Source organism: Prosopis cineraria, unplaced genomic scaffold (assembly GCF_029017545.1).
Source record: "Prosopis cineraria cultivar Desert tree isolate PC_DT_omini unplaced genomic scaffold, ASM2901754v1 PC10, whole genome shotgun sequence".
Taxonomy (NCBI): Eukaryota; Viridiplantae; Streptophyta; class Magnoliopsida; order Fabales; family Fabaceae; genus Prosopis; species Prosopis cineraria.
The window spans coordinates 28,343,974-28,360,576 of NW_026555341.1; the positions used below are offsets into that span (position 1 = coordinate 28,343,974).

General features: G+C 31.5%; 1 pseudogene; it reads left to right on the forward strand.

Annotated features, from left to right (window-relative positions):
- Positions 1-1,084: 1,084 nt before the first annotated feature.
- On the forward strand, positions 1,085-9,024 carry LOC129284548 (cell division control protein 48 homolog B-like; annotated as a pseudogene).
- Positions 9,025-16,603: the final 7,579 nt, after the last annotated feature.

The following is a 16,603-nucleotide window of genomic DNA, read 5'->3' on the forward strand; positions in this document are numbered from 1 at the left end:
TATCATATTTTTTAAACACTTCTAATATATTACATTTGCATAAAATATATAATTGATCATAAAATTAATGCCCTTTTTGTAAGGCTATCGACTTCTAAAAAAAATGTTCAAATAAAAATTTTATTATAACAATTCATTTTTACTAAATTAATTTTTGTTAATTGAACTTTTAATACAGTGACTTTTGACAATAGAAAGACTACATCTATAAGGCTACTTTGTGAAGCATAGGCTCAGGCAAAACTGTATTTCTCTGTTGCTATTTATAAGGCATGTTTAACATCATATTTATAAGATATTTTTAATATGTTTTATTATAATTAAGAAAAATTTTAAATTCAATAACTCAATTTAAAAATTTAATAATTTTTTAACTTTATTCCTATTAAATATATATATATATATATATATATATTTAATAACATATTTTCTCTTTTTAAAATTTATTGAAAGTCAAATGAAAAAATTTATGATAAAAATTAAATGAGATGATTTGTAAATAGAATAAAAAAATATCTTTTTTTCCTACCTTATAAATAGAACTAGATGAAGTAGGAAAAATGATAATTAGGAATCCTGTAAGAATATTAATGACAATTACATACATTAAATTATTAAAATTTTAATAGTAGACTATGATTCTTACTTGTAATAAATTCTCTTTTATTGATTAGTTTGAAATTCATAATAAATTTTAAAAAATTTTCAACTAACATTGCAAAATTTTTAACTATCTTTTTTTAATTTTCTCAATGATAGTAAAAAATACTAATAAGTGATTTGTGATTCATAACTTATTTTTATAAATTTTTAATTGACGTTAAATATATTTACTTGATTTTTTATATGTTGATAATAAAAAATTGAGATTCTCAATTAACCTTTATAAATTTATAATTAACGTTACAAATAATTTAAATGTAATTAAATATTTTTTAATTAAATATTCACATTTTTTAATTACAAATAAAATTCATGATTTTTTAATTAAAATTTTAATGATTTAAGGTCTACAATTATATTAATATTAATATTGTTATAATTACGGCATAGCCCAGCCCAATCATTACGGTGCAACCCCGAGTCCGTCGGAAACACAGACCCTTTCATCTCTGCTATCTGGGCTCAGATGGAAAGCCACAGTAACAGTACCGAACACCGGTGGAGAGCTGAAGAAGCCATTGGTGGCAACGCGAAAGCACTTCAAGCTCTCAGAGAACTCATCATATTCCCTCTTCTCTATTCTCGCCAAGCTAAGAAGCTCGGTATCAAAGTAAAGCGTCTTCCTTTGTCTTCATCTCTCTTTTCCCTTTACCATTTTCGGTTCAAGCCGTGAAAACACACACACACACACACATCATATATATGCATAAGTGTAAGAACTCCATAATTATGATTATGTAAATTCATTTCTTTCTAAACCGCTGTTATGTTTATGGCTAATTTGTTTCTTTGCCTTCAGTGGCAGCAAGGGTTGCTGCTGTACGGCCCTCCAGGCACTGGAAAGGTAACTTCTTGAAATGATCCATTCAGTAAAAATTGGCACTGAGGATGTGGACCAGCCCTTTTTATTCCATTGTATTGCTTGTTAAATATAAACTATAATAAAGTAATTTCATCCTAGAAGTAAAGAACAATGTTGAATCTGTTGTTTAATCACATCTTGCTTTCAAATGGTGAGGTGCTAATTAATTGTTATGATATTAATCGAATTGGTTTTGGAGGCTGGAGCTTTAAGTAATTGCTTTTAATACAAATATTTTGTATATCTTGTGCGGCCAGCTTATTCCTTAGAGAGTTCTAGCTGGAGTCATGAGACACATTGTCCCTTTTGGTTTGCTTTCTGTTCAGTATGGCTTCATGGTCTACCCAGTGGAAGGTTGCTTTTAGTTGGAAAATGTTGGTTTAGGCTTTAAAATCAATACAAGTTTTTTTTTTTTTTTTGTTTTTGATATCTTTCAACAGCAATGAGTAATTAAGGTTGATAAGATAACTGGATGATTTTGTGATATATTTTGTCTCATTGCTATTGCAGACAAGTCTAGTACGAGCAGTTGTTCAGGAATGTGGAGCGCATTTGACAATCATCAGGTTCGTCCTTTCTTTATTTTTATTTTTTTATATTTTTGTTTGCGGATCTTGTGTACCGGAACTCTAGTCTAAGTAAGTGGTCTGTCATTATTTTTCTGTTTATGTATTTTGCAGTCCTCATTCTGTCCATAAAGCACATGCCGGGGAAAGTGAGAGAATTCTACGTGAGGCCTTTGCAGAGGCATCATCTCATTCAACTTGGGGAAAGCCATCAGTTATCTTTATAGATGAAATAGACGTACTCTGTCCTCGGCGAGATTCCAGGTAAGGGACAACTGTTAACTGTCCAGCTTTATATTTATTTATTTTTTCCAAGCATTTTCTTCATCTTTGTCGTAATGTGTTTTGCTATGTTGAAATGACTTGTAAATAAATTGTCACAATTTTACAATCGTAGAGAAAATGTCATATGGTGGTTGGTGGAACTCCCCAGCATAATAATTAGATTGGCTGTGATAGCATTAAAAGTTCTCTGTCAAGTTAATGGAGCAACCATAACTAGGCTAATTTCCTTGAAACGCATTCTAAAGGAAAGATGACCTTTTGGCAGGATGGTTAAGGTGCTGTTTAGCTTTAGCCGAGACAGGTTACAGTTTTTTAGTTGGTTGTTTAGTCTTTGTATGGTTGAAGGTGCTTTTTTAGTGAATAACTATAACTTGGTAGACTTTACAAACACAAGTCATGGTCTTGAAAACTTGTGAAGATGATCATGATTGATAACACCATGGCTGTCTTTAGTGGTCTTCTGGCCCATATGTTTTAGTTTATTTTGTGAAAAAATCACTTTTTTTTTTTTGAAAAATTTTTATTATTTGAGTTTTTATGATGCTTGTTTAAACTTTTGAAAATAATCAGAATCCGAAAAAGGCAAATTTCTGATTGTTTTAAGAAGCTACTTTGAGAAAGTAGCTTTTGAAAATAATCTAATGTGGTAGACGAGGTAAAGTGTTTTAAAGAGATAGGATATACGAAAATATCATAAAATTTTAAAATAATATAATAATAAATTATTTTTATAAAAAAAATCAAGAAAGATATCATAAAATTTAAAAATAATTAACTAATAATCACTTTTTTATTATTATAATCAAACATAAAATAATGTTTACTTTTTATAAAATCTCCATAAAAATATCTTTTTATAAAATCTCTAAACTACTAAAAAAATCACTTATTTTTTAATATTAAACAAATGGGCCCTTAATCATGGTGAAAGAAATCAGTTTGCAATTGTTTTTGCAGAAGAAAATGTCCCAACTCAATTTTATTTACTGTCAAAATATTTGATCTAGTGTAATATTGATCAGTTTTAGAAGAGTTTTAATTTCATATGTTCAAACATTTTCTATACAATCTTCAATAAAGCAAATACATGGCTCGAACTGATTTTAGTGAATTAAGAAATTATATGTTTATGCATGCAGCATGTGTGCTAATTTCATTTTTTACTTCATTATTACTCCATATTATTCTCTACAAGCAGAAAGGAGCAAGATGTTCGAATTGCTTCTCAGCTCTTCACATTGATGGATTCAAACAAACCATCCTCATCTATGCCGAGAGTTGTTGTGGTTGCATCAACTAACAGGTTGTCTTTTCTGTTTTAAAAGGTTAATATATATTACATTTATACAAATTGAAATGGTAGGGGCTTAATGTGTCTTGGTCCTCACCTTTAAAAATTATTCATTTATACCTGGCTATTTTAACCTATATGCTATGCTTAATATCTGACTGAATCTAAAAAGTTATTATACCATGCATTTGATCCTGTATTTGGTGGTTGAAATGAGAATGTTTTGATTATCCATCGCTTAAATATTTTTGGCATGCCTTGATGGATTACTTAAGAGTCATGATCTCTTATACAATATTATATCACACTTTGGCTCTTTGTTCTTGGAAGTGATGTTAGAACCTGGAAATTTCCCTATTAGGTGGTCTCCTGATTCTCTGAAGCCTGTGGCCTTAATAGTAGAATTCTGGTTTCTTTTACAATTGTTTTAGGCTGGTTGTTCCAGTTTTATTTGTTGTTATTTAGACAATTTATTTATGCATTAAGTTTGGTTTCTTCTCACAGAGTGAATGCAATTGACCCAGCCCTTAGAAGGTATGGACGTTTTGATACTGAAATTGAAGTTACTGCCCCAAATGAAGAGGAACTTTTTCAAATTCTTAAGGTTGTACGTTTTGAAATGTTGATGGAATTCTACTATCAATTGCTTAATGACAAAAGTCATCCTTGAATTTTTCCACCGTTTAGCTGTTTTATAGAATTCTTGATTTAAGTTCAACCAAGGCAGCTAATTTGATGTGTCTAACAACTGATTTTCAGCTTTACACAAAGAAGATTCCCTTAGATTCCAGTGCTGACTTAAAAATGATAGCTGCATCTTGCAATGGATATGTTGGGGCTGATTTGGAAGCCTTGTGCTGTGAGGCCACTACATTAGCAGCTAAAAGGTCCAGAGATGCAAATGGAAATTCTAGTCATTTAAGCATAATGATGGAGGATTGGAACAATGCAAGATCTGTTGTTGGTCCAAGCATAACAAGAGGTGTTACAGAGGAAATTCCTAAAGTGACTTGGGATGATATTGGGGGATTAACAGAATTAAAGGTTTGTAATTTATACATTTGATATCACTTTGGTGTCACCAGAAATTAATGGTATTTGTCTGTATCCTTGAACAGAAAAAGCTTCAGCAAGCTGTTGAATGGCCTATCAAGCATTCTGAAGTGTTTTCAAGATTGGGCATTTCCCCAGTACGAGGAATTCTCTTGCATGGACCTCCAGGATGTTCCAAAACAACCCTTGCCAAAGCTGCTGCACATGCTGCCCAGGCTTCTTTCTTTTCCTTGAGGTTTTAACAATTTCCAATTTTTTTATCAGAGTATATCCCTACCTCAACTCCGCCTATGTTTATAGCCGGTCCCAAGCCCGGGTAAAGGAGGAGGGTTGTGTTAGGCCATCAACAGCCAATGTAAAAATTTGTTGAATCTATCATGAACATGGACAATAGACGTTATATGATAGAGCACAATGGCGTCTTGCAATCCATGTAGCCGACCCCACCTAGTGGGATAAAGGCTTGTTGTTGTTGTTGTTGTTGTTGTTGTTGTATATCCCTACCTCATGTGAGTGTGTCTTTGCATGATTAAGATTTGGTGCTCATCTAATATGGAGTTAACCAATAGATGCAACTGGGTGACATTTATCCACATATAGAGTGTCAGAGAATTGACAACTATTTCTTTGAAGTCCTACACAACATTTTTGTTTCTGTAGTCTAGAGTTACTGGCTCTTGGAATCTCTTTCATTTCAAACTATTTGTTCATTTGCATCTTTCTACCTCTTCTGTTGACAAGAGATACTTCTGATACTTTTTTGAAATCTGTGTTGGTCCTTGAAAGATACGCCTATCATCAATTTCATTCTTAAAAAGTTTATATCTTTTATTTACAAATTAATCTTTTTTAAAATACATTTTTTAGTCCTGACCTAGCTCACTTAGGGTTTAATTGATAACTATAAACTTGTTCATGACAAAAATGACCATAAACTTTTGAATCAAAACTAAAATGATGTATCTTGAAACATTGAGCCCAAATTAATGGCTATATACTTTTGAGGACTAAATTGATAGTTGTGGTATCTTTCAAGGATCCATATGGTAGTTAACTCTACTTTTCTTACATCAATGATCTTATACTTTGATTTGTTTTACATTCTGATTGATCCATATGATTATATAGCTGTTTACAGATTCTTTTGCAATTGAGTTCCCATGCAAAATTCATTTATAAAAGATGAAAAACCTTAAAATGATAGATGATGCATTAGTGGTGCAGAAATGTATTCGATGTATGTTGGGGAGGGGGAGGTGCTGCTCCGGAACACATTTCAGAGAGCAAGACTCGCAGCACCTAGCATAATATTTTTTTGATGAGGCTGATGTGGTAGCTGCCAAACGGTCAGTGAGTTGCTAATCTGTTTAAACTTTTTTCAGCATATACAAACCATGGTAAACATGTTTATGATGTACGATGGGGATTTTATATTTGCATGATAATTCTTGACATAACTATCAAAAAGTGAAATATTTCCATAGAGACTGAGAAAGTGTAAGCTTCTTAGCCCCACATTAAGTGATACGGTTTGTTCTTTGGAGCATATAGTTGAGTTAATTCTCCCACCTTAGTAGCTAGCTCCCCTCTCCCTTTCCCATTGGGAAGAGAGGGGTTGTTCCCCATCTCTCTTGGAGTACTTTAGTGGGCTCCATAGAGGACTACCTATAGGTTTCTGATTGGTCAAAAAGTTGAATGAAGTGCACCCAACAGGATGTCAGCCTTTCAAGGTACTTATGGTAGTATAGGTTATTTAGTCTCGTTTTGAGCAACATAAGATGTTTAATAGAGTACTTATGCAAGTTGTTCCTTGTACCTTGTAGCTGATTTTTTGGAAGACGTTAATAAGCACTTTTATGCATAATATATAGTTAATGATTACTTTACAATATTTTTGAACCAATGTCATTTTAAAATATTTTCTTATCTTATATGCTTATCTCCCAGTTGGAGCAAAATTTGCCCTTCTTGATTGTAGTTAATATCCTTGTGATGTGTGAGTGACCCTACCCTGCCCAACTGTTTAATTTTTCAGAACAACTTGATCCTACATTTACTATTTCAAATACATGTAAGATTCAGAAAGGTAAAAAAATATGAAATTTGATGGCTTGATTTAATATATGCATGTGCAGGTATTTTAATGCACCCATTAGTTTATGTTTATTCTGCATTTTTTTTTTCTTGTCCATAAACTTATCAAGATATTTTTTTTTTGGGTGACTTTTTTGAAGAACTTGTCTTTTTAAGTAGTTTCTGTATAAATCCATTGGAACTATAAAATCCATGCTTAGTTTAATTAATGATTGCATGACATATCCATATAGAATCAGACACAACACATGACAAATAGGCGGACATGCACTTGACGATGTTCTCAAAAAAACCTGTAGATTTTTCTTCTAAGAATGTTGTGTCATTGTTCTGGTGAAAAAGTCTGGGAAATAAATAAGGTATTTCCTGTGCACAAGAAATGCTGATCATTTTTCTCTTACCAGGGGTGATTCTTCTAGCAATAGCGGCGCAGTAGGCGAGAGGCTTTTATCCACTCTTCTGACTGAGATGGATGGTTTAGAAGAAGCTACAGTAAGTTTTCTGTGTTTGTTTGTGTGTGTACTGTTTCTTAGGAAAACATTTTATCCTTCTAGGCCCTTCAGTTGTCTCTTACAAATTCTTGTATCTGACTATAAGCGGTATTGAAAGAATAAAGTACACACGACACAAAGTAATAATTTTCTTTCAGTCAAGTTCAAACTGGATTCAACATAATGGAGATGATCTTCTGTTTCTTCCTTACAAATGACTATATCCATAATCACTTTTCAGGGAATTCTTGTCTTGGCAGCTACAAATCGTCCTTACGCGATAGACGCTGCACTAATGCGCCCCGGACTTTTTGATCTTGTGAGAGCTAATATATGCCACTAGACATTTTCTTTCCTTTTTCTTTCCCAAAAAAAAAAAAAAACTCAAATAATGGACTTGTGATTCACATTGTTGTGTAAGTTTGCATGTAACTATGTTTATCAACAAAACTGAGATTTATGAGAATGTTGAGAAACTGATCAAAGTGAGACTCCTAAAATAATTGGAGTTGATTGTTTTTATCTCTCAACATCATCTTTCATTTTAGTTAATATTTGTTTTTAAGTAGAAAAAATTAATCATTTGGTCTCTGTAGTTTTGATCCAATTATAATTCAGTCCTTAAACTTTGACTTGTTGCAATTCATTCGTTATAGTTTTAACTCGGTTGTAACTCAGTTTCTAAACTTTTCTTTTTGCAACTTAGTTCCTATAATTTCAACCATTTAAATATCGGTCCTTACATTTTAAAAAATAAAATTTCAAAGATTACAAAAATTTTAAACTTTTAATATTTATAATATTTATAAAGATTAAAAGGGTTTGGTATTTTATAAATTTTAACATAATTTTAATCTTTAAAATTTTATTTGTTAAGATAAAGAGACCTATATTTAAATGGTTGAAAATATAGGGACTGAGTTGCAAGAGTTAAAGTTTAAGGATTGAGTTATAATAAGTCAAAGTTTAAGAATTGAGTTACAATCAAATCAAAACTATAAGGATTAAAAGATTAATTTTTCTAAGGATTGAGTTATAATAAGTCAAAGTTCAGAAATTGAGTTACAATCAAATCAAAACTATAAGGATTAAAAAATTAATTTTTCTTTTTAAGTATTATATACAAATGAAAAGAGGGGATTCAAATGTTCTATCTCACTCTGTCTATTTTGTTGAATGATAGGTGCTATATGTGCCCCCACCTGATTTGGAAGCTCGATATGAGATTCTGTGTGTACATACACGTGGCATGAAACTAGGGAATGATGTCAATCTCAGAGGACTAGCAGAATATACCGAGCTCTTCACAGGCGCCGAACTCGAGGGATTATGCAAGAGAAGCTGGAATCGTTGCTCTGACAGAAGACATATCTGCTACTGTTGTGTGTGATCGCCATTTCCAGGTTGTGAGGAATTCTGTAAATCCAGCATTAACAAAAGAAGAAATTGACTCGTACTCATCTTTCATGAAGACCTCATCTTCAACATTTTCTAGGAACTTCGAATCAAGTTCAAAACTTGATAGAAAGAAAAGTAGTAATATTTTAAGTTCCATGGTTAAACTTGGTATTGTAAGCTGTATGCTACTTGCTGCTACTAAATACTTTTTCATGCATGAAAAACAATCTGTATATGAAGTAGCTGTCACATGAAGAATGTTTACCATTTGTTTGTAGCCTCAGAACTTGCTTGGTATTACAATCAAAATTTGTTGAAGTACATGTGTTGTAGGTTTTTCTTATATTGGGCTCCATGCTTTCTGCAGATTTGTTCTGATGCAAGTTCCTAAGCAGTTCTTCAATTTGATTTTATTAATTGAGGTTTGGTATTAGGGAATTGGGAATTAAGTTTCAATTATAAATTTGAATAAAAGCCTCTTGCCCATTGGTTTTTCCCAAAGTAATTTTGGCCTAATGCTATGTTAACCCATGTTTACATTCCTTTAAATAGGCTTGGAGCCCTAGCTTAGAAGGTAAGAACATTATTCTAAGATATTATAAGTTAAGGTAATTTAATTTGAATTTGTAATCCAAATCCATGTTAAATTCTATCTAATTAAAAAAAACCATAATTAACATATTTAAGCTTTTAGACCCATTATTAGACACTTAATAAAAGATAAATTAATTACTTTGGCCTAAGGCCTTATTAAAAAGATGAAAATACAAAATATAACATATAAATAGACTCTAAACAAATTAAAATAATACAATTGGAATTTAATTTGAAGCCTTCATGCCGTCATCTTGATGCACATGTTGCGCAAATTTCATGGATGATCTTCATTTTTCAAGTTTCCAAGATTTCATGACCCATAACATGCATTTAGCCTTGAATGTGAATGATTAAGACCCCACTTGTACTCTCATCTAGAGCTGATAATATAAATTAACCCACGACCCACAGGCTTGGTGGGACGAGTTGATATAACCCGCATTTTATGCGGATTATATTTCTACTAACCCGTCAACCCACAGCGAGCTAACCTACCACAAAAAAATATTTTTTGTATACATTTTTTAATTTTAAAAATTACAAATTCATCATAATGTTAGAAACTTTATCTATTATTAATTATTAGCATCACACAATTAAATATAAAAATATAATTAACATGTAAAAGTCTGGAAAGTAAAATTAAATTTGACATTAATTTGAGTAAAGTTGAGCAAGCTAACTTTTGGGGGGGGGCTAACTGAGAAATTCTTAATTCATTGAAGAAAAATGTAGTAACAAAGACAATACAAAGAAAAATAAAAGTTATGATTTGTCCACAGCTTAATAGCCTAGTAACTCATAATTCAAAAACTATTAAAGAGGATTTGAAAGTTGATATATAGATTATTTTAAATATCTCTAAAAATAATTCATACACCACTTGAGACAGCACTACTTCAAATGGTATCACAATGACAAAGAGTTTGAACACCACGTAACTTTAAAAAAAATCAATGGTTATATTGCTCGTGCCTACTTAAAATTATTTTACTCAAATTAAATTGTGAAAAGTTTTTGGTTGAGTGCACGCTACATTAATGCACTTGATTGGTCATGGATTTATAGCTATATCAACTAATTAAATGTGACAACTAATAACAGTAGTAAGTAATAAGCATGTAATTTGAATTATAATAATAATTTGAATAATGGCAAGGGTTGGAAAATTGAGAAAATGATTCTGTGATTTTATCTTTTTTTTTTAAAAAAAAAAGAAAAGCGAGTTGGCTCATTGTAGGTTCAAGCTGTGCGGGACGGGCCAAAACCATTTTACATAGAAATGAACCTATTTTTTAACCCAATCTGTATTTTTTTATGGGTTGGTGGGTTGAGTTCTACCAACTCTACTCGTAGAATGAATATTAATGTTGTACGTCTTTAATGTTTTTTATCCTCTTGTATCCCTCACTCTTTATTAGGCTCCTAGTCATTGAACTTTTGATACTACGAAGAGGATCTTGCGTTTGCTTGGCCTTGTTTTAAGATGATATGGACACAAACTTGGTTACTGTAGAATAGATGCTTCCAAGGATACCACTTATATTCATGTTGGATTTGGGACCTCTCCATTTCTTTATCATCACTTTCCTTCACTGTTCCTAATCATAATCATTCATCAAATTTATGACAAATAGATTCATCTAATGCACTGATATCAATAGTTATAATTGGAAAGTGGAGGGAAAAAATGATAAAGAAATGAAAAGGTTTCTCTCCCATTCATGTCAGTCTATTAGAGAAGAAAAATCAAATTAAGAAGTCCCACATCTAGAATATGAAAAATATATTAAGCAATGGTTTAAAAACCAGACTAAACTGGGTGATCAAACCTTCGATTAGAGCCCTTAACAGCTCCATTTAGACCAAAAAACCATTTTCAAGTCTGAGTCAGATTGGACCGGACTTGAGCTGTTATTAAGCCAGGAATCGAAGCAATTTGTAAAAAATCAGATAGTCTTAAACATAACATTAAAAAACCTTAAAAATAAAAAAATTCAAAAAATTTAAAAATTAGATCTTATTGAAAGCCAACTTTATTTTTGGATAATTTACATATATAAAATATGATGTGAGATCTTTTTTTTTTATAAAGATATTGACAGTTATAAGTGTAAATATAGATACTTTTAAGTATAATCATATCAATTTAATTGGGATTCACCTATATTTGATAAGTTATAAAATCATAATTCATAATATTATTAATTTACAGTCATGTTATATAATTTTATTAACATATTATAGTTTTTTTTTCTTCTATTTATTTTATATATACATTTAATATTATTTTTATTTAACTATTACATCACTAGTTCAACTTCTAATCTAACTAGTTAGATATTTCTAATTTAACATATGGTCTGGCTTTTAAAATATTGATATTAAGAATATAAGTGTGTCTAACCAAGTGACTTAAATTATTTTGATAAAGTAGACTATCTTCAACCATGATTAATATAAAGAATTTAACATGGCATTATAAGTCAATCGATTGAAAAAAAATAATGAAAGAATGAAAGATAAAAAAATTTAAAAAAGAAAGAGAAAAAAGAAGAAAAAGAAATTGAATTAACGTGAGAAAAATAAAAAAAATGAAAAATTCATAAATTTTAGTGATCATTGTTTCAGCGTTATGAGACTCTTTACTGTTACACCTCGTGGGAGCTCAAAGCCACTTGAATGGCTTTCTAATCCAAAATTCAAATGTCCACGTGCACTAACCCATTTGATTGCCTTGATGAAAACAGAGGAGTCTATTGCATGAAATTCAATTGGTATTTAAATTCTATTATACTCTAATTACCATAAAATAACCGTAATTATATATGTGTGTGTGTGTGTGTGTGTGTGTGTCAGGAACATGAAGATATTTTTCAACCGGCAAATTACTTTATTAAATGCTATTCTATTTTCTTTTGTTAACTCAACTTGAAGCTCCAAAGTTAAAAGAATCATTCGTGTTCAATAGGATTCATGGTAGATTCATTTGATTAGAATGGTGATAACAAATTTTATTTTTATCGTGCATATATCGAAACATTAATATATAGGTTAAAATAGAGAACATTTTTCTGAACCTCGAGTCTATTGCACATAAGTTTACAATAAATCTACTTAACCTTTTTTTAAAAAAAATCATAAACCCATTGCCATTAATTCTTTTTAATTGATTTACTAATATACTACCACATCATATTGATGAGGATTATGTAGGGTCCAAAACATAGTATGAAAATTCGAGTCAACATGCTTGATTGAATTAGTAAATTATTAAACCAGTATTGATTGATTTAATAAAATATTTTATTTATGGCTAGTTTGATTATGATTTGATTACAGTTTTAATCATTAATTCTTAAATTAATGCCTTAACTGTTCAATGAAAAAATTTAATAATTCCTTTACCCAATGGTCAAATGTGATTATATATTTTTCTTTTCTTGTTTTAATTTTAGCCATAGAATGACAATGATTTAACCGGGCGTATTTGGATAAGAAGTTGTAAAACTGAAGTCAGAATAAATTAAGATTTGCAAAATGAAATTAGGGTAAAAGTTAGTGATTGTAATGTTATTTATGTTTTATGAGATTTAAATACAATTAAAGCTAAAAGCTCATATTTTTAACTTCCATGTGAATAGGTTTGTGGACTAAAAGCTCTTTTGACTATTTTTTTATCCAAATATTCTTTCAAGCTTTTCAATGAGCTTTTAAGACCCCAACTAGGATTTGAACCATCCAAACCTCAATTTGAATGCTATCCAAACACAGTAAGTAATCAAAGCCCAAGTATTCAAGTTTGCAATCTCTGCTTCTGATGCCACAATTTTAGACGCAATAAACAGTAATTCAAAACCAAGTCTCCTTTTGGTTTGACAAATGGAACCCCATGTCTCTTGTCATGTATGGCTGCAACATGGATGCAATGCTTCCTGCTAGAGCCAGTGACTTCAGTTATTTTACATGGAACATTGCAAAGATGCACACTACAAGATACCTTCTTATGGACTTTATTAGGCATATTTCCATAGTTCAGCCTCCTGGCTCTAGAAGAGAAAATGACACCATCTGCTGGTGACCCTCTAATGACAGATTGAAATTTCCCTATTAAATTTGCCTACAGTGTTATTGAGCACAAAGATAAAAATGATAATTTAGAAAGCTAGAACAAAATTTGAAAATGACCTTATGAACTTGGGATTGTCTGAATGTTGATGGAAATGGCTTTTGCAAGAAAACTTTATTATCCTTTTGATTGTAATTATTTTGACTCTTCTATTCATATTCTTAGAGATTGCACTAAAGCCAAGCAAGTTTGGGATAAACTAGTTAAACTTTATGTTCAAAACTTATTCTTTACCCTTCAATTGCATGAAACAATGACTTAGAAAGCTCTATGACAAGAGAAGTCAACTAACAAAGGCTATTTGCTCCAACTTGCTGGAACATATGAAAATCCAAGTGCAGGACCCTTTACTTAGAAGACATCATCCCTCAAGGAGATATCACCTTCATTAGCACCCAGAGAGCATTGTTGATGATCTCAAGCTCAAGGCTAAGACGAACATATTAGCTTCTAGAAAAAGAGATATGTATTGATCCAATTAGTACACTCCCAAACTGGGTTGGTTTACCCTAGGGCTCACCAACGGCATCACTCTTGGAGAAAGTCTTGTGCTTGACCCAAGCCTAGGGCTCAAAGCTTCGTTGTACACTTTTCTCTGTTTCTTGGCCTCCAGGGATTGTCGAAGCTGCTGCAACTCGTTGATGTACTCTACCACTCCTATTATTGATGGTTGATCACCCTTCTTAGCAACCCATGCACACACACACACACACACACACACACACACACATATATATATGGAAGGATCGTAAGTTATTTACTTCACTATTGATCGTTATTTTTAGAAGAAAGCGAAGCATCAATTGTATTAATCCAGGTGCCAAAGCTAAGTTAGCAAGTTGTTGGCGAGAGTTGAAATGAGACTCACTCGTTTGACATAGCATGAGGGACCTCTTGTTTTAAAAATAATAATTATATTAGGACTAAAATTGTAATAACATAAATAGATTGATCATCATTAAAAAAAAACTTATATTAAACATGCTGATATGGTCTTTAATGCAAAATATGTGCTTTATATCTTATCTCAAAATACTACATATCTAATAAGTTTTTGAGTCTAAACATTTTTATTTAGTTCATAGGATGCAAAATATCAAAAGTAGGAAGATATAAAATTGTAAAATTTACATACATTACTACCCTACTTGTACTTTGTCCTAAAGTGAGGGGGTGCTTTTGGCCACCCTAACCTAAAAATGACTCTGCCTCTGACTATTACTCATTAGAAGCTCTAACTCTCATTCTTAATGAACATGAAAGTAATCATCCTGTCTTTGACCATATAAGAAATGTCTAAATTTCATCATGAGAGATTGAACTTGATTATAATGCAGAAGTAGAATCATGCTAGTTAATTGGGAATAGAATCTTGAAACACCAAAATAAAACAAGAAACAAAGAAAAAGAAGCAAGAAAGAAGAAGAAATAAAGGGAAAGAAAATGAAAACACATGAAAAGGTAGGGATCAAAGAGAATATCTTTAGCAATCTTAACCTTCGAAGATATTATAAGAGTTGATTAGGCTCTTGATCACGTTATTATTCAACACGAGATGCCATCATAAGCACTAATAAACTCTAGAAATAAGAATCACTTTTATTATTCAAATTCAACTTGCCATACAATGAAGAAGGGCACCCCTATATATAGGCTTACTCAAGATTAAAAAAAAATAATTCAAAAATCCTAGTTTGGGTGAAAGCCACATAATTTAGGGATTGTATCTCTTAAAATCATGGGATTATATTATTAGATAAAATCCTAATCTAGAAATAGGAAACAAAACTTAAATAAAATATTAAACTAATATCTAAATTATTAATCTAATCAATTTGGAGCAATCAAGGGATCTTCAAATCTAGGATAATCTCACCTCTTATGTTTCTAATGTTGACTTCAAGGATGCTAAGGAATCACACCACGATCTTTCAAGATATGACTAAATGTGGTGCCTTAAAAAATGTTCCTTCCTCTAGATGCAAGAACCTTCTAATTTTTAACATGACATATTTTCATTGTATCTACACGGTTAGGACCATGGTCTTGTTATTAAAAAAGAAGAGAAAATATAATTGTTGATCTCTATACTACATATTTTGATATTACTCTCTATACATTTTTTGTTATTTCAAGTATTTTTTGAATTTTATTTATTTGCAACATTAGTCCATATCATGGAGTTAAATTTGTTAAGGTGTGTATAACTTTATTAATTTTGTTGCTGAGTTGATAAAATTATAATGAATTGGATATTGTATGAGCAATACGACCAGTAATTTTTTTAGAATTTTTGCCATAGCTGTCATGTCTTCTTTCTTACAAAGTTTCATCCATTGTGCATTTGTTGAAGTAATTTCTTAGTTTTCTCCTCCGAGAGAGTGAGAGTATGAGGTCTCTTTGTCTTTGACGTGAGAGTGAACGAGTGAGTTCTCTTCGTCTTTTAGTGTAAGAGTGCGTGTGTTGTGGTGTTTGGAGGTATGGAGAGGTATAGAGGAATATCTCTGGTTTGGAAGTCTAATGATGCGATTGGAGGAGCTAAGGTGATTTTAGAGGGAAAATTGGTTACAGATAAAGATTTGAATAAAGCAAGAACGAACTCGATGATCAAATGAGCCTGGAATTTGCCGGAAGGCCTTGATGTAATTGAGATTGATAAGAAAGCTTTTATATTCAAATTTGATTCATATGAAGAAAGTCGGCGAATTCTTCAACGAAGGCCTTGGGCCATTGAGAATTGTCTTCTCAATGTTCAAGAAAGGAGGCAGTATGGTATTTTTGAGGAGATTGATTTCTTGAGATCTCTGATTTGGATTCAATTGCATAATATTCCTCCAGAAGCGATGAATGTTAGCAATGCAATATCACTTGGTGGAAAGATAGGTGAAGTTGTTATGATCAAAGAGCGGGAGGTTAATGGTAGAAAGTTGCGATCATTTTTAAGGGTTAGATTTAATCGGATTTGCCAAAAGAACTCTTACCTGGTTTTGGGATAAGGAGGCCTAACGGTAGTAAGGTGAGAATTGCTGTTAGGTATGAGAAACTTCATGATTTTTGTTATCGATGTGGTAAAATTGGCCATGATCCTGGAATGTGTAAGGAGGCAAGGCGAATGTGTAGTGAAAATTCCTCTGTTCCAAGATTTGGTCCATGGTAATCTACACAAGTGGTGCA